This window comes from Camellia sinensis, chromosome 6, assembly GCF_055761805.1.
Source record: "Camellia sinensis isolate YWXY chromosome 6, ASM5576180v1, whole genome shotgun sequence".
NCBI classification, from domain to species: domain Eukaryota; kingdom Viridiplantae; phylum Streptophyta; class Magnoliopsida; order Ericales; family Theaceae; genus Camellia; species Camellia sinensis.
In genome coordinates, this window is record NC_138966.1 from 113637689 (window position 1) to 113660367 (window position 22679).

At 40.9% G+C, this 22679-nt stretch overlaps 2 pseudogenes across 1 annotated transcript in view; one reads left to right on the forward strand and one right to left on the reverse strand.

The window, feature by feature from the left end:
- LOC114272779 (eukaryotic translation initiation factor 5B-like) overlaps positions 1–21948 on the forward strand; it is a 43103-nt pseudogene extending 21155 nt beyond the window's left edge. The window contains exons 16-21 of the transcript XR_014333871.1: positions 346–449; positions 532–632; positions 757–847; positions 963–1070; positions 1152–1217; positions 21729–21948. The product of XR_014333871.1 is annotated as a eukaryotic translation initiation factor 5B-like (transcript). The remainder of the gene's footprint in view (positions 1–345; positions 450–531; positions 633–756; positions 848–962; positions 1071–1151; positions 1218–21728) is intronic.
- On the reverse strand, positions 12451–17059 carry LOC145793507 (protein FLUORESCENT IN BLUE LIGHT, chloroplastic pseudogene; annotated as a pseudogene).
- Positions 21949–22679: the final 731 nt, after the last annotated feature.

Below are 22679 nucleotides of genomic sequence, written 5' to 3' on the forward strand. Positions count from 1 at the left end.
TGCCCAGTCAGAACATACGAGAGAGGACAAATGAACTGAAAGCTGATGCAAAGCTGAATGTCCCAGGTCTATTGGTTATTAATACGCATGGACATGAATCGTTCACTAATTTAAGGTCTCGGGGTTAAGGTTTCTGTGACATCGCAATTTTGGTGGTTGACATAATGCAGAGCCTAGAACCACAGACTATTGAATCAGTAAATCTTTTGAAAAGGAAGAATACGTAATTTATTGCCACACTGAATAAGGTGGGGAGATTACACGGCAATGTTGCCCATGGTGTACATATTGCTTTTGAATATATTCCCATTATGTTTTTTTGTTTCTTTGATTTCCAACTTGCAGGTGGACAGACTTTATGGGTAAACAGTTTGCCGGAGCGCACCAATTGTGAAGGCAATGAAGCAACAATCCAAAGATGTCCAAATAGAAATACAAAGCTGACTAAGGTCTTATATATATACTATCCTTTCTCAAGTATGATTCAATTTATGGTGGACCTCGTTACAATTGTTTTCGTGACCATTGCAGGTTATTACCCAGTTAAAGGAACAAGGGTTAAACACTAAATTGTACTGCAGATGCAAAGAAATGGGGGAAACTTACAGTATTGTACCTACAAGTGCAATCAGGTATTTCTTATGGACTATTGATCTGTTCTCGTTATGGTTAATTCAAAGTTTTTCCGCATGATATGCAACAAAAACAGATATTTCTTAGCCAGTGTCCTGATATTTGGGTTTGTGGATGCGACAGTGGTGAAGGCATTCCTGATTTGTTGTTATTGCTAGTTCAATGGACTCAGAAGACAATGATTGAGAAACTTATATACAGCAATGAAGTGCAGGTATAACTATCTGTTCCCACACTACACCTTCCCTGTGCAATATCTCCTTGGTTTGTTGATTGTAGAGATGTTGGGAATTTGTGACAGTTGTCTGTGTTTTGGAACTCTTTTCCAGTGTACAGTTTTGGTGGTTAAGGTTCAAGGCCATGGGGCAACCATCGATGTGGTGTTAGTTAATGGCATGCTTTAGGAAGGAGATCAAATAGTTGTTTGTGGCATGCAGGCAAGCATTAATACCTTTTTACTGCCAAAGATTTAAAGCAATGTTGATTGTCAAAATCTTAGATATGATTTTTATCTTTAGGGACCTATTGTTACCTCAATTCAAGCATTACTGGCGCCCCATCCAATGAACTCACTCCGAGTAAAGGTAAGGTTCCCTTTTGGATTTTATGTGTGTGTGTATATATATATGAAACTTTCTTTTTTCTCTTTTGAAAAGTTTGACATTATTATACTTTGACTTCATGTCTCTTTCCGGTTATGATATTAAGAAGGATATATGAAACTATGGATTTAAAATGAATGAATGAAGAGGAGTTGTTTTGGGAATTGTGTATAGATACGCTGACACACTTTCTAGTGATTATAACAATTTGCCTTCTTACTTTGTTGTTGTCTACTGCATAAATTTTTTTATTGTAGAAGTTGTGATGAATGTTAGTGTCCATATCTCGTCAATCATGAAGATTATATTTGATTGCCTGTTCCTGTGGTATAGTGACCAAAAATAATTGTCTGAAATCTTTTGGTTAACAGAACTAGTTTATTTTTTGGATTTTAGTTTATGTGTTTTTTTAAGATGATGTTAGAATAGATTGTTTTTTAGGCTAAGAGATAAGCATTTGGAATTCCAGTTGCAAACTTTGGCGACTGGGGAAAATTGGAAAGATTATGAACGGCGTTTGCTGGTACTATAGGAAATGTTAAAATGAAGCCTGGACATGTTCTTGTCAGAAGGTGCTTGCTGATAAAGTATAATGATGTTTAGTAGTAGGATAATCAACCTTTGTGTGTATGTATGTGTCGTTTCAATAAGTGAGGTTGGAGATAATTGATTTATGAATAACAAAATCAAGCTTAGGGTTCCTATTAAGTTGAAGGAAAAATTTTACACGACTGCTAGATGTTATGACGTATGGTGTCGAATGTTCTTTAGGCTTCTAGATGTACATATACACGATGTTGCTTAAGCAAGATGTACAAAGAGAAGAAACAGCGAGGCAAGATGTTGCTTAGGCTGAAATCTTGAAGCATGAGCTGTTAACTTCTTTCCGTCCAGTTATATAAATTCATAATGAGAGGATATCTTAATGTAGCATATATAATCTTTATGGAATCAAAATTTAGAATGTATAAATGTATGGGTATACAGTTTATGGATTTTATTGATTCCAGACCTCTTACACATTGACATTCCGATCAAATGATTAATGAAACAACATTTTCTAGCTGTATATTCTAGATCTCTGGGAGTCTAATAAAGTTCCCATCTCTATAGACCACAAAGGAAATGAGTCTAAATTATGTAAAATATCTTTCTTTGATAAGTAAAGTAAATTGTTCTCAAAAGCATCAAAATTTAGAATTCCTACGTTGTGGAAGCCATAGGAAACTTAGTTATTTTATATTAAAAAAGTTATAAAATTAAATAAAACTCAAGGAGGTTAGACACAAACCAACTTGAGTTTGATGTTAATGTAAAATGTAAATTGTAAAATGTAAACTACCACCCACCTACCACCTCCACTACCACCCACTCCACCTACCACCTCCACTACCACCTACACCTACTACCATCTTCTCCTCTATATATAGGAATTGTAATATACAGATATATCAATCAATACAATCAATCAATAATACAATTCCAGAAGGAGATATGGAGGAGAAGATGGTAGTAGGTGTAGGTGGTAGTGGAGGTGGTAGGTGGAGTGGGTGGTAGTGGAGGTGGTAGGTGGGTGGTAGTTTACATTTTACAATTTACATTTTACATTAACAGCCCCCCTCAAACTCAAGGAGGATAGGTACTAGCCAACTTGAGTTTGGAGAGAGTAACAAAACAGAAAAATAAGCTAACAATTAAAAAAAAATGGGATAGGAGACACTGTATGGTCGTGTCGGACCGTTGTAGCAGACAGTTTACGGGGTCATGTCGGACCGTTGTAGCAGACACTGTGTGGTCGTGTTAGACCGATGTAGAAGACAGTTTACGGAGTCATGTCGGACCGTTGTAGCAGGATAGTTTACGGGATCATGTCGGACCGTTGTAGAAGACAGTTTACGGGGTCATGTCGGACCGTTTAAAAAGTCGCACCCTCAAAAGGTGTGCCCAATCTTTCAAAAGGCGTGCCATCAAAAGGCGTGCCTAATCCATAAAAAGGCGTGCCATCAAAAGGCGAGCCCAAGTCATAAAAAGATGTGCCGGACATGATGGCGAGGCGCGTCACCACATTGGCTTGCGCGCCCGTTTTGTCGTCTGGCGTCAAGTGGCGCGCGATGCGCGTGTCTGCCTTGGCTATTTAACCAAGACGGATGCTGAGGCTGAGGTAGAGGCTAAGACAAAAAACTGGCTAAAAACCTCTGAGAAACTCTTCGTTGTCTTGAGAGAGATACTCTGTAACACTCTGTAACCAACCCTTTTCTGACAGTACCAGTCGGAAATTGCTGCTTCGCTGAAACACTCAGCAACCCAAAAACATGGCCTCTTCTTCCCGTCCAGCTACCCAGAACATGGCATCCTCTTCCCGTGGTCTGCTCACGCTCTTTCCAGAACTGAACGAGTCCACAAGAGAAATAACTGGGGCGGTGGCCAGTGAACCTCAACCAAACACCTCTGGTTTTGCTCCGTTGAACTTTCCGATGCGGTCTGTGGAGCAAAAAATGGCAGTGCAAACGGATATTGAGGCCAATCAGTATACATTGAAGTCATGTGTAGAGACCATGCTGGCAGTCACAAACTTGTCGCACCGGCTGCAGAGTAGGACAAATGAGGTGCAGCAGTTAAACGCCCAACTGGCTCTGCTCCAACGCATGTATAAGGATGCGCGAGCTGAGATAAGTGTGCTAAAGGCGGAAAATAAGGAGCTGAAGCGGAAGGCCACCGTTATGTTCCGATTTGGAGGTCCGCCATATGCTGCAGTGGAGGAGTATGGGGGAGTGAACGTGCTCGGCGGCGTAGGAAACACGGAGGCAGCACCGGCAAGGGCCGCCCAGGACGGAGGCAAGAAGAAGAGACCAGCGGCAGAGTAGAGAAGAAAAATCCCACTATTCCGATTTGTGTTGGTTTGGTTTTTTTTTTTTTTTTTTTTTTTTTTTTTTTTTTTTGTGTGGTGTAAAATGGGGATCGGGGTGAGCCCCGATATGAATAAAATGAGTTTGCAGTGCAGCATGCTCCTCTTTCAAATTGTCTAAAATGTAAACTACCACCCACCTACCACCTCCACTACCACCCACTCCACCTACCACCTCCACTACCACCTACACCTACTACCATCTTCTCCTCTATATATAGGAATTGTAATATACAGATATATCAATCAATACAATCAATCAATAATACAATTCTCTATTTCTCTTTACATTATATTTCTACAGAATAGGAGGGATTGCAACCACTTCTTTCGTGGGAAGCAATGTGAGAGTAAAACTTGCTTCATCTACAAAATTTTCTTCAAGTACAACTTCGCACTCTACAAGAAAGTTATCGTCATCATCATAGTGGTCAAAAATTAGAACTCCTTCATAGTCACAAACACCAACTTCCTCTTCATATTCACAAATATCAACTTCCTCATAAGTCAACGCCTCACTATCGTCATCAAAGATGGCAACATCTTTGTCACAAATGGAAAGAGCTTGAGCACAATCTTGTTGTGTCACAATTTGCCTCTATATCTTCTTCACCAAAGATAGAAGCTCTTCCCTTATCATATCTTGGTTCAACTTCCTCATCACTAAAAAGCATCTTATGATGACTTCCATCATCAAAAGTCTCTTTCATTTCAACACTAGTTGAGTAACCAACTTGGTCATAGTCATAGGAAGGTTGTCCAATTGCAAAGTCGCTTTGGTATTGATGTCGAGAACTTGAAATGCCCTTCTTTTGTTGCTTCTCAACCAACAAAGGTGGCACTTGACTAGAAAGCAAAAAGTGCTCCCTGAGTTTCTTTCTCATCTTCCTCCACTCTGTTACCTTTTCTTGGCCTACCAACTTGTAATTGTTTCCACCAATCGGAGGCATGACCTTTGAGGGTTTGAGAGACCAATTTCACCTTTCTTGCTTCCGGCACATCATAACACAACAAATGACTCTCGATTGTATTCAACCATTCCTCAAACCATCTTGAATGTACTTCTATGGAATTCGGAAAACACTAAATCCTTGACGGAGTCATTCCACTTAAAATCAAACTCGTGTGAATATGCTCTACAACCGAAGGTATCATCAAATTAATGATCCTTGGAACCATTACTTCCTTTGGAAAGAAGGTTCAAGCGTTGCACTTTTCCAACCAGGGTAGCTATTTGTGAACTCAACTTTTCAATCTCATTCCGTTGATTTTGGTTTCCAATGTTCCTTTCAATTGAGGGATTCGTCTCGATTTCTTCACCCAAATTCAGAGCATAAGCCCTACCACGGCCACCCTTACAACCTCTACCTCTTTGAGCCATTGACACAAAACAGCTCAATTTTCAAAATCACAACAATACTAGATCAGTGAGCATTTCTCAACAGTCCCAGCTTAATCAACCAATTTCATAGACTCCAGTGAAGCCACACACATTATTGCAACGTTCCAAGCCAAAGAAAAATGGACCAGGAACAAAGATTGAGTTCCAGCCAAGAATCAAGAATGCAGAAATTCAAGAATCAAGAATCAAACAATCAAGATTCAATATCAACTGATATGAATAGACTTGATTCACAGAAATTGGTCAAAAACAGTTGCAAATGAGAGTTGAATCAATATACCAGAAATCGAGCAGCAAGTCGATCAACCAGTCTTCTTCAAAATGAATCAAATCTGGAGTGCACAAAATCTAGGTCAGAGTCGAAGAAAAAGTCAAATCCAAGATACAAGAGCAGATTGTGAACTCAACTCTAACCCACAACCATGTCGATTGATCTTGCAAACAGATTAAGAACTGGCATGTTCATCGATCTCGCAAACAGATCAAGAACAGGCCACGACTACCAGAACTCAACTAGGGCTTTGAATAGACTCTGATTTGTGAAATCAGATCTTGACTTGATTCTAGGTAATCTGTAGATGCGACTTTGAAACATGGTGGATTAACTACTCTTTGACTTTAACTCGCTGTGAGTTGCAACTCGAAATTGGTAGTCCAAGTCAAATCACAGTTTGAAACTCAGAGATTCAGAACCGAAGTTGTAAACAGGGACTCAGCTTCATTTGCAATCTCATCTAGAGGTTTGATATGAGTTAGGGCTTCAAGTCAGGTCGCCTCGTTTGGGAACATGCGATTTTAGTAACTTTTTGGCTTCTTATGAAAAGATGTGCAAAAAAATAGAGAGTGATGTGACAATTTATAGTGACTTTTTGACTTTTTGGCTAAAATTGAAAGTTGCCAAACAAGACCCAGTCATATTTGTAATTGACTTTAAGCAATCAACGGCCACAAGAATTAGGGAAGAATGATGAATCAACTCAGATTTGAGAGACACAGATCCATTTCCAAAGCTCTAATACCAAAATGATGGAGTCAATCAAGAAAGATTTCATTGGAGAGAAAATCCCAAAATGGGTACAAGAGCTCTTAAGCTCTTAAATATTCAATTTCAAAATATCATAAAACTCAATAATAGAGATGCCTAACCACCTATTTATAGGATAAAAGACCCAACAAACTCTAACTAACTCTGATGGTGCTAAACATAACAACCATACTAGTTCTAACTACACCTAGCTAGTGGTGCCCTCCCCAAGACAGCTCGCAACCATCCCAACACCACCAAACCCATGCTCACTACTACAACCACTGTTGACATATTATAATCACCGAAAGACACTTAGCATATTATATTAGCCGAAAGTCTCTAAGCTTTGTAATCATTTTTTATGCACTCAGGGATTATCTTGTAATTGTCTTCTTTGTAAACCCTAAATCTTCATTTATAAATAAGGGGTGATATCTCATCATACCCTAAGCTGGTTACCCAAGCTTCATGGTATCAGAGCATCACCTCCAGGGCTAGGGTTCAAAGCATACCTAGTTGGATCATCTGCTGAATCGATCTTCTGCCATCATCATCATTCTGCTTCTTCTTCGTCTCTGCCATCATCATCATTCCGCTTCTTCAGCCCTCATCATCATCTGCTTCGTCTTCGTCTCAGCCCGTCGCTCTTCTTCCGCAGTTCGTCGCTCGTCTTCATCAATCGCAGTTCGTCGATCTTCATCGCAGTTCGTTGCTCGTCGATCTTCTCCCGCAGTTCGTCGCTCGTCTCAGCCCTCGTCCTCGTCGTCCTCTGATCTCAAACCAAGGTGCATATAATATATATATATATATATATCCTGATATATATATATAACTATAACCTGATATATATTTATATATAAATACATGTATATAGATAAATAACTCAACATATAAAAACAAAAACAAAAAAAAAAAAAAAAAAAAAAAAAAAAAAAAAAAAAATGGTTTCTTAATTTTGTATTTTGTATGGTTTCTTAATTGTGTATTTTGTATGCCTTTATAGTGATCATTGTGCTCGTTATCTCACTACCACCTTCCGGGTTTGTGATTTCCACTAATTTGTTGCGGGTTTGGTAGTATTGTATCCACGACAGATTCCACTAGTGTGTCCCCTTCATCTCAAACACCAAAAAGTGAGTCTCATTCTACCTACTACCATGACTGAGAACCCCAACCCTAGTCTGAAAATCACCACCTCTCTATTTAATGGTCAGAACTACCTAGCATGGTCTCAAAGTTTGACTTTGTTTTTAAAGAGCAGAGGGAAGATGGGGTATGTTGATGGCAGGATACAGGCACCTAGTACCACTGACTCAGGTTATGACCAATGGGAGATTAACAACTCTTTGATTATGAGTTGGCTTATCCATTCGATGGTTCCAGAACTTGGTGAGGGCTACTTGTCTATGGAGACTGCCCAGGACATTTGGGAGGCTGTGGCTGTTACCTATTCCCACAAAGGAAATTTTTCACAGGCCTTTGAGTTGCGTCGCTCTATTGAGAGCACACTTCAGGGGGAGCAGACTGTTCTTCAGTACTTCACTTTCCTCACCAACGGCTGGAAACGCCTTGACCACCTGGAAGACTATAAGCCCGTTTGCCCTACTGATTCTATCGGGTACAAGAAGTTCATCGCACGGGAACGGGTCTTTAAATTTTTTGGCTGGCCTAAATATGGAGTATGATCCAGTTAGGGGTCGAGTTCTGAGTATGGACACTCTTCCTTCACTACAAGAGGCATTTGCCTATGTCCAAAATGAGGAGAGTCGTCGGTCTGCTATGATGTTCCCTGTCTCTACTGACCGTTCCGCATTACTGTCCACTCCTCGAGATAGCCTCAGCCTGCCTCCTCCGTCTACTGCTAAGGAGTCTGTATTCTGTGATTATTGCAAAAAGCCGCGGCATACTCGTGAGACATGTTGGAAGCTTCATGGGACTCCATCTGGGGGTCGAAGTGATCGATCGGGTTCTCGAGGCGGTCGGTCAGGCCACTCTCGAGGACGTGGTTCCTATTCCCGGGCTCATCAGTCTAGTGCCGTTGATACCCTTGATTCTAATTCCACTTCTGCTACCCACTCTTCTGATACTGAGCTGGAGGATGCTTTGCGCCAATTGTTGGACCGTAGATCTTCTACTGCTCTCAGTCCCGCTTCCTCGTCCTTTGCCCGCTCAGGTAACTTAGTACCTTCTCCTTGTGCTTTCCTGTGTCATACATCTTTGCCTTGGATTATTGATTCTGGTGCCTCAGATCATATGTCTGGCTCCTTTGATCTTTTCTCTGCCTATAAGCCTTCTTCAGGTCAGGACAAAGTTAGGATTGCCGATGGCACTGTTTCTTCTATTTCTGGAAAAGGTTTAGTCCAAGTCACTCCTACCATGCATTTATCTTCTGTTCTCCATGTTCCCAAGTTTTCTGTTAATCTGTTATCCTTAAGTCGTCTTACCCAGGATTTGAATTGTTGTGTGACGTTTTTTCCTGATCATTGTCTTTTTCAGGACCTTGTCACGGGGAGGACGATTGGCAGTGGTAGTGTAGAAAATGGTCTCTACTTCCTAGATCAACCGGACAAACTTGCTTATTCTTCCACCCCGTCTTCTCCTACACCCGCTGATGTCTGGCTGTGGCATCGGCGTCTTGGGCATCCCTCCTTTCATTTACTTAAGCATTTATTTCCTTCTAGTTTCGCAAATCATCATGTATCTGACTTTCTTTGTGAGTCTTGTCAACTTGGAAAACAACATAGAGCTTCTTTTGCTCCCAGTTTGAATAAAAGCTTAGTTCCTTTTTCATTAATACACTCTGATGTTTGGGGTCCCTCTCGTGTTCTGTCTGTGAAAGGTCATCGCTGGTTTGTTACATTTATTGATGATTTTTCTCGTGCTACTTGGGTGTATCTCATGAAAGATAAGAGTGAAGTTTTCTCTGTGTTTCGCACTTTTCATAAGATGATTTGTACTCAGTTTGGGGCCACTATCAAAATATTTCGTTCTGATAATGGCGGGGAATACATAGATTCTGGGTTAGGACAATATTTCTCTACTCATGGCATTATCCATCAGACTTCTTGTACCAATACCCCTCAACAAAATGGGGTGGCCGAACGCAAGAATCGGCATCTTCTTGACATGGCTCGGTGCATGTGTTTTTTTATGAACATGCCTCGACCCTATTGGGGCGACGCCGTTCTCACCGCTGCCTATCTTATTAATCGTCTTCCTACCCAGGTTTTGGACAAACAGGCTCCGCTTCACGTCCTCCTTGGTTCTCAGTCCTTGTTTTCTATTCCTCCCAAAATATTTGGTTGTGTCTGTTTTGTCCATAATCACTCTCCCTCTCGTGGTAAGTTGGACCCTCGCTCCCTCAAGTGTGTTTTCCTTGGTTATTCTCCTACTCAAAAGGGATATAAATGTTACCACCCTTCTTCTCGTAAGTGGTTTGTGTCCATGGATGTCACTTTCTTTGAGTCCCAGTCCTATTTCTTGTCCTCTCCGGTGTCCCCGTCCTCCCTTCCGGGGGAGCCTTGGTATGAAGTGAGTCCTGTGCCTCCTATGGTAGAAGTGAGTCCTGAGCCTCCTATGGTAGAAGTGAGTCCTGTGCCTCCTATGATAGAACCAGTTGTTCTTGCACCACCCTCTTCTACTGGAACTATAGCACCCACTGTCACCAAGAATAAGGATGGACATGTTTATATCCGGGACATCGACAGAAAACAAGTTAACTGGATACACGGGACCGTTTCTGCTACTCCACTGCCATCTCCTGCTTCTGATGAGAGTCTAGGTAATTTTGAATCTCGTGAGTCCATTGATCTTGATGTTCCTATTGCCAAAAGAAAGGGTGTGAGATCTTGTACTCAACATCCTATCTCACAGTTTGTATCATACTCTCATTTGTCATCCTCATATAGAGCATTTGTGTCCAATATTTCCTCTGTTAGCATTCCTAACCATTTTCAGGATGCTCTTGCTATCTCTGAGTGGAAACTAGCCATGATTGAGGAAATGAAAGCACTTAGGAAGAATGGCACTTGGGAATTGACTGAGTTACCTACGGGCAAACGACCTGTGGGCTGTAAATGGGTATATACTGTAAAACACAAAGCAGATGGGTCTATTGAGCGTTACAAGGCAAGACTTGTGGCAAAAGGGTTCACTCAGACATATGGCATTGATTATCAGGAGACCTTCGCACCCGTGGCTAAAATGAATTCAGTCAGAGTACTTCTTTCTCTCGCAGCTAATCTAGATTGGTCGCTTTATCAGTTTGATGTCAAGAATGCTTTTCTCCATGGTGACCTCGAAGAAGAAGTATATATGGACATTCCTCCGGGTTTTGAGAATCATCAAACAGAAGGGAAAGTATGCAAACTTCGGAAGTCATTATATGGTCTCAAACAGTCTCCAAGGGCTTGGTTTGAGAGATTCACTCAGGCTATGTTTAAATATGGCTTCAAACAAAGTCAGGCAGATCACACATTATTTGTGAAACATTCCTCATGCGGTAAGACTACAGCACTTATTGTTTATGTAGATGACATAGTTCTTACAGGCAATGATAGTGGGGAAATACCTCTGTTGAAGAAATATTTAGCCAAAGAGTTTGAAATCAAAGACTTGGGAAGCTTGAAGTATTTTTTGGGAATTGAAGTTGCTCGCTCTAAGGATGGGATATTTATCTCACAGAGAAAATATGTGCTTGACCTGTTGAAGGAAACTGGGATGCTTGGCTGCAAGGCATGTGCCACCCCACTGGAACCCAATCAGAAATTGGGGGATGATGAAGGAGGAGAAGTTGTGGATAGGGGGAGCTATCAACGTTTAGTTGGTAAGCTCATTTACCTATCTCACTCCCGTCCTGATATTGCTGTTGCTGTCAGTGTAGTTAGTCAGTTTATGCATGCTCCTCATCAGATTCACTTTGAGGCTGTCATGAGAATCTTGAGGTATTTGAAGTCTGCCCCTGGTAAGGGTCTGTTTTTTTCAAAGTATGATCATCTTCGTGTAGAAGCCTATACAGATGCTGACTGGGCTGGGTCAGTAACTGATAGGAGATCAACTTCAGGGTATTGCACATTTGTCGGCGGCAACCTAGTTACTTGGAGGAGTAAGAAACAGAATGTGGTTGCCAGGTCAAGTGCAGAAGCTGAGTTTAGAGCTATGGCACAAGGTGTGTGTGAACTTTTATGGATCAAATTATTGTTGAGTGATCTAGGTATTGCTCAGACGGATTCCATGCGGTTATACTGTGATAATAAGGCCGCCATCAACATTGCTCACAATCCCGTTCAACATGACAGGACAAAACATGTTGAGATTGATCGCCACTTCATTAAGGAGAAACTCACTAGTGGTACCATTTGTACTCCTTTTGTTCAGTCTGGTGAACAACTTGCTGACATTCTCACCAAGGGAATTGGGAATAAACCGTTTCATGACATATTAGGCAAGCTGGGCATGAAAGATATCTTCGCACCAGCTTGAGGGGGAGTGTTGACATATTATAATCACCGAAAGACACTTAGCATATTATATTAGCCGAAAGTCTCTAAGCTTTGTAATCATTTTTTATGCACTCAGGGATTATCTTGTAATTGTCTTCTTTGTAAACCCTAAATCTTCATTTATAAATAAGGGGTGATATCTCATCATACCCTAAGCTGGTTACCCAAGCTTCAACCACCACCCCTACTCTCACCTTATACTCTTTTATAAATGATGCTCCTAGCAATGGCACCATTGCCCCTACCGAAAATGCAAGAGCCGAAGCTGCAGCCATCTGCACTGGACTTGATCCTCCCTCTTGTTTTTCTTCTTCTTTGCTCTCTCCACCGCTGCCGACCCTTTCGTTGTCTCTCTTCATTTGAGTCACTTCTATGTCGAGTTAAGAGTAAACGGAGACAAACTCTCCAATGGCCATGCTACAAGCACCGGCCACTAAACCGGCAAAGCCAGTTAAGATGATGGCCTTAATGTCTTGCTTGATAGCTCCAACACCCATCATTAAAGAGGCGGTGGAGACCAACTGTGACAACCAAACCGTTCATGCATCGTGTATATTTCATTATTCATGCATTCAAGTTATGGGTTCTATGCTTAGGTGATATGAGGCTTGCTAGCAATAGGATGGGAAGAAGAAGTTTGAAAAGTTATTGTAGAAATTTAATGTATAAAGAGAAATAGAGAATTGTATTATTGATTGATTTATGTTGTATATTACACATGGTGAGTATGTTCTTTATATAGGAGATGTAGTAGGTGAAGTGGGTGGAGTAGGTGTAATGGAGTAGGTGAAGTGGGTGAAGTAGGTGGTAGGTTTTAACAGCCCCCCGCAAACTCAAGGGGGATAGGAACTAACCAACTTGAGTTTGGAGAGAGTAACCAAACAAGAAAATACATAAAAATAAAAGAGGATAGGAGACACTGTATGGTCGTGTCAGACCGATGGTGAAGACACTGTATAGTGGTGTCATAACGTTGTAGAGGACACTGGATGATTGTGTCAGACCGATGTAGAAGACAGTTTATGGGGTCATGTCGGACCGTTGTAGCAGACAATGTTGTGACAGTTGTTGTGACAGTTTACGGAGTCTTGCTGGACCCTTGTAGAAACTAACCGGAATCAATGTCGGGACAGTTTACAGAGTCTTGTCGGACCCAGGAAGGAGCTAATCGGAATCAATGTCGAGACAGTTTACAGAGTCTTGTCGGACCCTTGTAGAAACTAACTGGAATCAATGTCGGGACAGTTTACAGAGTCTTGTCGGACCCATGAAGGAGCTAACCGGAATCAATGTCGGGACAGTTTACAGAGTCTTGTCGGACCCATGAAGGAGCTAACCGGAATCAATGTCGGGACAGTTTACAGAGTCTTGTCGGACCCCTAAAAAGTCGCACCCTCAAAAGGTGTGCCCAATTTTTTAAAAAGGCGTGCCATCAAAAGGCGTGCCTAATCCATAAAAAGGCGTACCATGCCATCAAAAGGCGTGCCCAATCCATAAAAAGGCGTGCCATCAAAAGGCGCGCCCAAGTTGTCGGCGAGCATCGAGAGGCGCATGATGCGCGTGTCTGCCTCTTCGTCAGGGTCTTTATAAACTGAGGCGGAGGCTATGCTTGAGGCAGAAGCGAAGACAAAAAAAACCTTGTGAAAAAACTTCTGAAAAACTCTTCATTTTCTGAGAGAGATATTCGTTTTCTGAGAGATTGTCTCTAAGAGCTGCAAATCTTGAAACACTCTGTAACACTCGGTTGCCCAGAAAATGGCCTCTTCGTCCCGTAGTCTGCTCACTCTCTTTCCAGACCTCAACGAGTCAACAAGAGAGATAACTGGTGCGGTGGTCCGTGAACCTCAACCAAACACCTCTGATTTTGCTCCGTTGAATTTTCCGATGCGGTCTGTGGAGCAAAAAATGGCGGTGCAAACTGATATTGAGGCCAATCAGTATACTTTGTGTTGAAATTGAATGTATAAAGAGAAATAGAGAATTGTATTATTGATGTAATATTGATTAATGTTATATTTATTACAATGATTCATGATTCCTATATATAGAAGAGGGTGAGTGTGTAGTAGGTAAGGAGTAGGTGAAGTGGAGGTGGTAGTGGTGTAGTGGGTTAGGTTTAGTGGAGTAGGTGAGGTGGTAGTGGTGTAGTGGGTTAGGTTTAGTGGAGTACGTTTAAGTGGGTGAAGTAGGTGATAGTGGTGTAGTGGGTTAGGTTTAGTGGAGTAGGTTTAAGTGGGTGAAGTAGGTGATAGGTTTTAACAGCCCCCCGCAAACTCAAGGGGGATAGGAACTAACCAACTTGAGTTTGGAGAGAGTAACAAAACAAGAAAATACATAAAAATAAAAGAAGATAAGAGACACTGTATGGTTGTGTCAGACCATTGGTGAAGACACTGGATGGTGGTGTCATAACGTTGTAGAGGACACTGTATGGGGGTGTCATAACCATGTAGAGGACACTGTATGGTGGTGTTATAACGGTGTAGAGGACACTGGATGGCGGTGTCAGACCGATGTAGAAGACAGTTTATGGGGTCATGTCGGACCGTTGTAGCAGACAATGCTGTGACAGTTGTGGTGACAGTTTACGGAGTCTTGCTGGACCCTTGTAGAAACTAACCGGAATCAATGTCGGGACAGTTTACAGAGTCTTGTCGGACCCATGAAGGAGCTAACCGGAATCAATGTCGGGACAGTTTACAGAGTCTTGTCGGACCCATGAAGAAGCTAACCGGAAGCAATGTCGGGACAGTTTACAGAGTCTTGTCGGACCCTTGAAGGAGCTAACCGGAATCAATGTCGGGACAGTTTACAGAGTCTTGTCGGACCCTTGAAGGAGCTAACCGGAATCAATGTCGGGACAGTTTACAAAGTCTTGTCGGACCCTTAAAAAATACACTGTATGATGGTGTATATAGGCTGCCCAAATATATATATATATGGATATATATAGTGAGCCCTCAAAAGTCGCGCCCTCAAAAGGCGCGCCCACTTCATCAAAAGGCGTGCCCGACAGAAAGCGTCAAGCCATCAAAAGGTGAGCCGGAGACGCGGCGAGGCACGTGAGCGACAGAGTGGCGTGTCGGCCGCGTCGTCAGTGTCGATATAAACCAATGCGGAGGCTGTGGAAACCAAACCAGGCTGAAACCTCTGAACTTTGTCAGACTGAAACACTCTGAAAATACTCTGGATCCAACCCTTCTCTAAAAAACTCTGCGTTTTCGGAAAGAGAAACTTTGTAACACTTTATAGCCCAGAAAATGGCCTCTTCTTCCCGGAGTCTGCTCACTCTCTTTCCAGACCTCAATGAGTCAACAAGAGAGACAACTGGTGCGGTGGCCAGTGAACCTCAACCAAACACCTCTGGTTTTGCTCCGTTGAACTTTCCGATGCAGTCGGTGGAGCAAAAAATGGCGGTGCAAACTGATATTGAGGTCAATCAGTATACTCTGAAGTCATGTATGGAAACCATGACTGCGGTCACAAACTTGTCGCACCGGCTGCAGAGCAGGACAAATGAGGTGCAACAGTTAAACTCCCAGCTGGCTCTGCTCCAACGCATGTATAAGGATGCGCGAGCAGAGATAAGTGTGCTAAAGGCAGAAAACAAGGAGCTGAAGCGGAAGGCCACCGTGATGTTCCGATTTGGAGGTCCACCATATGCTGTAGTGGAGGAGCAGGGAGGAGTGATCGTGCCCAGTGGAGTGGGAAACACGGAGGCAACACCGTCAAGGACCGCCCAGGACGGAGGCAAGAAGAAAAGACCGGCGGAATAGGCGAAGAAGTGAGGTCGGTGGGTGGCCGTCGGCAGAAAAGAAAACAAATCTTTGGGTGTTTGTGTTTTGGTTTTTTTTTTTTTTTTTTTTTTTTGTGTGTAAAATTGTGATCGGGATTGATCCCTGAGATGAATAAAATATGGTTTGGTGTGCAAAGCTATATATATATATATATATATTTTGTGTTTTTTGTGTTTTTTTTTTTTTTATTGTGAAAAATGGAACACAAAAAAAAAAGATAAGATAAATAAATAAAAATTCTATTTTGTGGTGAGGGAGTTGGTGAGGGAGGTGCAAAAGGTGATTAAAAGAAATAAATAAAGAAAGAGTGTGATGATGGATATGGGTATAGATGTAATAAAGGAATGAAAAGAAAGAAATAAATAAAGAAAGAAAAGAAGAAAAGAAAATGGGTTTGTGAATCTGTGCAATATGTTATAATAAACATATATATATATAGATATATATTAAAATAAAAGAAAGTTGAGTGGGTTGATTTAAAAAAAGGATTGTGGGTTTGAAAGTGGAAAATAAAGAAAAGAAAAGAAAGGGGATCATGTGGTGAAAGAAAAAAGGAGCTGTGGGTTTGAAAAAGTAAAGTGAGAGAGAGGAATTTCGTTGCAAGTTTTCTGACTCTTCTCAAAAACAACACAGCAGTGTTAAACTCCACAAATGCCTTCTCTGGATCTTGATTCCTCAGAAAATTCTTTCCAGATTTCAAATGGTAAATCAATTCATGCTTCCTTGGATCAACAATTACTTCATTTTCTTGTATTCTACCACTAACAGGAGCATAACTCAGAGTGGGGGCATAAGACTCGATCTTTGCTTGCATTCTTAGTGCTGCATTGATCTGGCGCAACTGCTCATTCAACCGTTCCAATTCTCCTCTCCTGTGTCTTGCAAGCAGTCCTCCAACTGTGGCCCCTACAAGGGCTACAAATAGCAGTAAGGGCATGTCGAAAGCAGATCTATCAGCCTCACATGTTTCTGCCAGAGCTTCAAAAGACATACGCAACATCAAGGCATTAGTGACAATAAGTGCCACGGCTGGGGATCTTACAGGAACCATCACCTGAGCAACTAAGTCTTCCAGAGTGGTGTCATAATCTACTTGTGTATGGACAGTATCACAAGTTCCTTCTGATACAGAGGTGTTGACATCATTTACTCCTGTAAGCATAGACCGACTGCCTAGCAGTGGCAAAGACATGGAGTTTGAGAGGAATTTGGCCGGAGGAAGATGAGCGGCGGTGAAATACAGCAGCGGAGTGAGGGCGTGTACAAAACTTTAGCGGAATTTGGTTGAGGTCCGGCGGACGGCTAAGGTGAGGTTGCCGCCCGCCGGTGAAGCGAAAATATTAGGTTCTAAACCTGCTTTGATACCATGTTGAAATTGAATGTATAAAGAGAAATAGAGAATTGTATTATTGATGTAATATTGATTAATGTTATATTTATTACAATGATTCATGATTCCTATATATAGAAGAGGGTGAGTGTGTAGTAGGTAATGAGTAGGTGAAGTGGAGGTGGTAGTGGTGTAGTGGGTTAGGTTTAGTGGAGTAGGTGAGGTGGTAGTGGTGTAGTGGGTTAGGTTTAGTGGAGTAGGTTTAAGTGGGTGAAGTAGGTGATAGTGGTGTAGTGGGTTAGGTTTAGTGGAGTAGGTTTAAGTGGGTGAAGTAGGTGATAGGTTTTAACACTTTGAAGTCATGTGTGGAGACCATGACGGCGGTCACAAACTTGTCGCACCGGCTGCAAAGTAGAACAAATGAGGTGCAGCAGCTAAACGCCCAACTGGCTCTGCTCCAACGCATGTATAAGGATGCGCGAGCAGAGATAAGTGTGCTAAAGGCGGAAAATAAGGAGCTGAAGCGGAAGGCCACCGTGATGTTCCGATTCGGAGGTCCGCCATATGCTGCAGTGGAGGAGCAGGGAATAGTGATCGTGCCCAGTGGAGTGGGAAACACGGAGGCAACACCGTCAAGGGCCACCCAGGACGGAGGCAAGAAGAAGAGACAGGCGGCAGAGTAGAGAAGAAAAATCCCGCCTGTGGATGTGGTTGTTTGGGTTTTGTTTTGTTTTGTTTTGTTTTTGTTTTGTTTTTTTGTTTTTTTTTGTGAAAATTGTGATCGGGGTTGATCCCTGAGATGAATAAAATATGGTTTGGTGTGCAAAGCTATATGGTATGAATGGAATGTGAAAAAGATTAAAAAATAATGTGAAAGAAAAATAAAGAAAGAAATAATAAGAATATAGTTGAAATCAAAACGAAAGATGTTCGGTTTTGGTTTTGGTTTTTGTTTTTGTTTTGTTTTGTTTTTTTTTTTTTTTTTTTTGTGGTTTAATAATAATAATAATAATAAGAATATATATGTATAGATAGAAAAGAAAAGAAAAGAGAAGAATATATATATGTTTACAGATATGTATATGTTTACAGATTAAAATAGAGATAGAATATATTAGGATGAGGTGTTGGGTGGGAAAAATGATAAAGTATTTTGAAGAGAGAGTGGGTGGTGCATGTGAGTAGTCTCGTGGGTGATATATAAAAAAAAAGAAAAGAAAGTGGAAGACAGTGTGAATATAGTGATGAGGAAAAGTGAAACCAACCCATGTGGGTGGAGGTGGTGTGTAAAACACTTAATTAAAAGGAAGAGAGAGAGAGACAATGCCCGAGAGAGAGAGAGAGAGAAAACCAGTCCCATTCCTCACACCTGCTGGCTGCTTGGCCTTCAATCTCGCTCTCTCTCATCACAGATTCACACGGGGTTATCACAGAATGAGCGAACAATCTGATCGCGGTCCAACCAATTGTTTCCGTTAAGGAATACAATTTAGTTGTGGGATTTCATCTTCAAGCCTGATACAGCAAGTTCGGTGAAGACTGAAGAGAGTTTATACTTCAATTCAGAGAATAAAGGATTTTGAGGTGTGGTTGAACTGTCATGCTGAATGTTGCTATCGGTAGGTAGGTGGGATAGGGATGAATTCTACAATGGATGATATGAGCTTAATTCAGCAGGCACAGAGACATCACCTGGTTGTTAGGGAGCTTGGAGAAGAAATTGATTTGGAAATTGGGCCTGGGGATGATGACCCAACATTTGCAAGCACTCCCCTTATCAGTGGCCTGCCAAGAGAGTCTTCAGTTGAAGAGCATGATGATAGCAAACAGATGCCAGATGGTGATGGTTTCCCAACTTGCCGGCGCAGATCTGGACTTGTCTAAGGCACAAAAATGTGAAAAGAAAAAAGCAGGGTGGTGATGCTGTAAAAGAAAGAATCTGTGAAGAGGGCATTGATCTAGGTAACACACAACACGCTTCCAATCTCAAAGGTGAGAGTGATGGTCCATGGCAGCAAGAAATGTGACAGCGGAGTGAAGGTATGTGGAGAGGTCCGGCGGGCGGCCAAGGCGAGGCTGCCGCCCGCCGATGAAGCAGAATTATTAGATTCTAAACCTGCTCTGATACCATGTAGAAATTTAATGTATAAAGAGAAATAGAGAATTGTATTATTGATTGATTTATGTTGTATATTACACATGGTGAGTATGTTCTTTATATAGGAGATGTAGTAGGTGAAGTGGGTGGAGTAGGTGTAGTAGGTGGTGGAGTAGGTGAAGTGGGTGGAGTAGGTGTAATGGAGTAGGTGAAGTGGGTGAAGTAGGTGGTAGGTTTTAACAGAAGCAGAGTTCAGAGCTGTTGCCCATGGAATCTGTGAAGTAATGTGGATTAAAAGAATTCTTGAAGAATTAAAGCTTTCTCACCCGACACCTATGAAGGTCTATTGTGACAACAAAGCAGCTATATCTATAGCTCATAATCCAGTTCTACATGATCGCACAAAACATATAGAAGTGGATAAACATTTCATCAATGAGAAAATCAATGCTGGCATAATCTGTATGACCTACCTTCCAACAGGTGAACAATTAGCTGATGTGCTTACGAAGGGACTACACAAGAAGCAATTTGATAAGCTGACTAGCAAGCTGGCTATGGAAGATATCTTCAAACCAGCTTGAGAGGGAGTGCTGGAAATTTGTGTTAATGCATATAATAAGATAGTGGCATATGATAGTTGTGTTGGTGGTAGATAGTGGCATGTATAGAATATAATACAGTTATGTTAGAGATTGTTTTGTGCTTTGAGTTGGGGGATAGCTTAGAACATGATTTGAAAACCATAGGATGTGCCTATGCCTTAAGTGAGGAGCTTAAAGACCTTAGTCTAATGAACTTGACCATTTTATGCTATTTGTTAATTTGCTAATTAGGATCAGTGCTAATTAAGTAGGATTAGTGAACTCTAATTAGAATAAATTAGGGTAAGGAAGATTAGGATTCAACCTTGATTAGTTATTCCTAACATGAATTAGATTAAGATAAACTAAACCATTTTTGTCCCATCTGTGATTTGTCTTTCTCCAAGTCAACAAAACCAAGTTTGAAGAAGAAAAATTCTGCTGGAAAATTTGAGAACAATCTAGAGAAACGGAGAAGAGAGGAAGAAGGAAGAAAGGAAGAATAATTCAAGGATCTTACCAAAACTCATGCCTAAACAAATCCAAGGTAAGATTTCTATTTTCAATCCTATAGTAGACTCTCCTGGCATCAAGAATCAAGAAAAAGTTTAGGATTAATTTGGTTTAAGATTGGAGATTTGAGTGAAAGAATGAAGGAAGTTGGTTTAGGAGGAAGAACAAGGCATGTAGTTTAGGAATTCATTTGTTTGAACGTGTTCATGATGTCTTTGATGCATTCATGTCTTCATCTCCATGCCTCCTCTTGATTTTCAATGATTTCATAAATTAATTTTAGGTTCTAAATGAGAAAATGAAGAGTTTGAGCAAAAGCTTGAAACCATGGAATTTCCTAACAAAACTTGAATTCATAACTTCAAATCTTAGAATTTCATTGTGTTTTCGATTTAGAAACCAATCATATTTCTATGTTTGCCATTGATTTTCATGATTTAGATTGAGTTTTTGTAAGCCTTAGCCCAAGAAAATAGAGATAGAACACTTTGAGTTTGCTGAATTTTTGAGCAACAATTTTTCCCCAGAACCGCACGTGCAGCAAGGACTCCCGCATGTGCAGCTGGCCTCCCCTATTTATGCTCCAGGTCTGAAATAATTGTAGGTGCGGGCCGCACCTGCCCTGCCCTGCCCAAACCGCACAAGCGGATTTGGTCCCACACATGCGGAAATGCCCTGTTTGGCCTACACCCTTGTTTCATGACCCTCTTGCTCATAGAACACTTCTTGGATCCATTTAACACTTGGATAAGGTTTGAATTAGATCTAGATTGATGCTAGAACACTCGAGAGAATTTAGGAGAATGTTAACGAAGTTTAGAAACCAATTTGTTGTGTGAATGCTTAGGAAGTTCAATACTTTACTCTTGTTTTGTAGATTAAACTTCGAGGAGTTAAACCCTTGTTCACAGAGCCAATGGTGAGTAGTAGTGTCGTAAAGTTATTTTTCTTAAATTATGATTTGAAATGCAAATGTCTGGTATGTTTAAGGAAACTATAATATTGTTTTACTATGAATGAACATTATATATTTTTATATCATGTATTAAGATGACTTCTTGGAACAAGTTTGTTATTGGGAATCAAGCCAATGACCTCTAGCTAATAGAGCTCTTTACCACTCGTTGTGGCCTCTCGTTTCAAAAAGCCTTGGAATGTTCATCGCTATGTATATAAGCTTGCAAGTTAAACTTTGTTTATCATGTACAAACTATATTATGTTTGATATGAGCTTGTGTTTGTTTTAATAAAGTTTATCGGTGTTCATTCATTTACCACTTTACTATATTGCTATTCATTGAGTTTTGGCTCACCTCTCTCCCCTATATGTATGTAGGTGATGGAGATGATCAGATTGAGGAAGAGAGAACAAGCTAGAAGTCTTTTTCTTTTCTTTTTCTACTTTTGGGAGTTGCAATTTTGAGAGGACGATCTTGTATATAAGTTTTGATTTTTGTTTAAGTGAATGTTTGTAATGTTGTACCTTTTTTTTCACTGTTTGGACTTGTAAATGCCAAAGATAAATAAATAAGATGTATGCTTGCTTTGTTTTCATACAACTTATGCACTTGATCTGAATGGACTCTTGGTAATTAATGGACAATGTATTTTAGTCCAGTTTTGTCTTGTCTTGTCTTGTCTTGCTAGGCCTTTGGTAGTCAGGCACTATTGGCCGGTCATACCTGCTATCCTATTTGGGGTGGGATGGGGGCGTGACACCAACCCATCGATGGCTCCCAGGACAGCTACACGGAGCCATTGGGACCGTTTGGAGTAGTTGAAGTCATTTTCTTTTTCTTTTTTTTTTTTTGGTTTTAGGCTGGTTTGTTGCTCAATATCAAGAATGGGGGTTGAGATTATGGAGTTATGAAGAGATGTTTGGTTGGAAGCCATGAATGGAATGGGAAAGGAAAGGAATGAGGGAGTGATGCGAGTAGATGAGGAAAAAGATGATGAAAAAGGTGATATGGAGTGTGGTGGACACACTCTTTGAAGTTGATAGGGGTTTTTATAATCAGAAACTCTAGGATTCTAGAAAAATTGTTTAGAATTTATCCATGAATTTTATTATGTGGTTTAGATTTAATTCTATAATGGAGGTCACACTTGAAATAAATCTCCACCCTTCAATGTTTATTATGGAATTTTTTTGGGTAAATAATTATGGGACCCTAGCAACTCTTTTTTATAATGAGTGGTGGGGGGTTGGTTGTTAAGTTGTCAATTTTTCCAAAAGTCTAAGTTGTTAGAAAATGAGTTTAACAATGTATGTTAAGCTATCTAATAC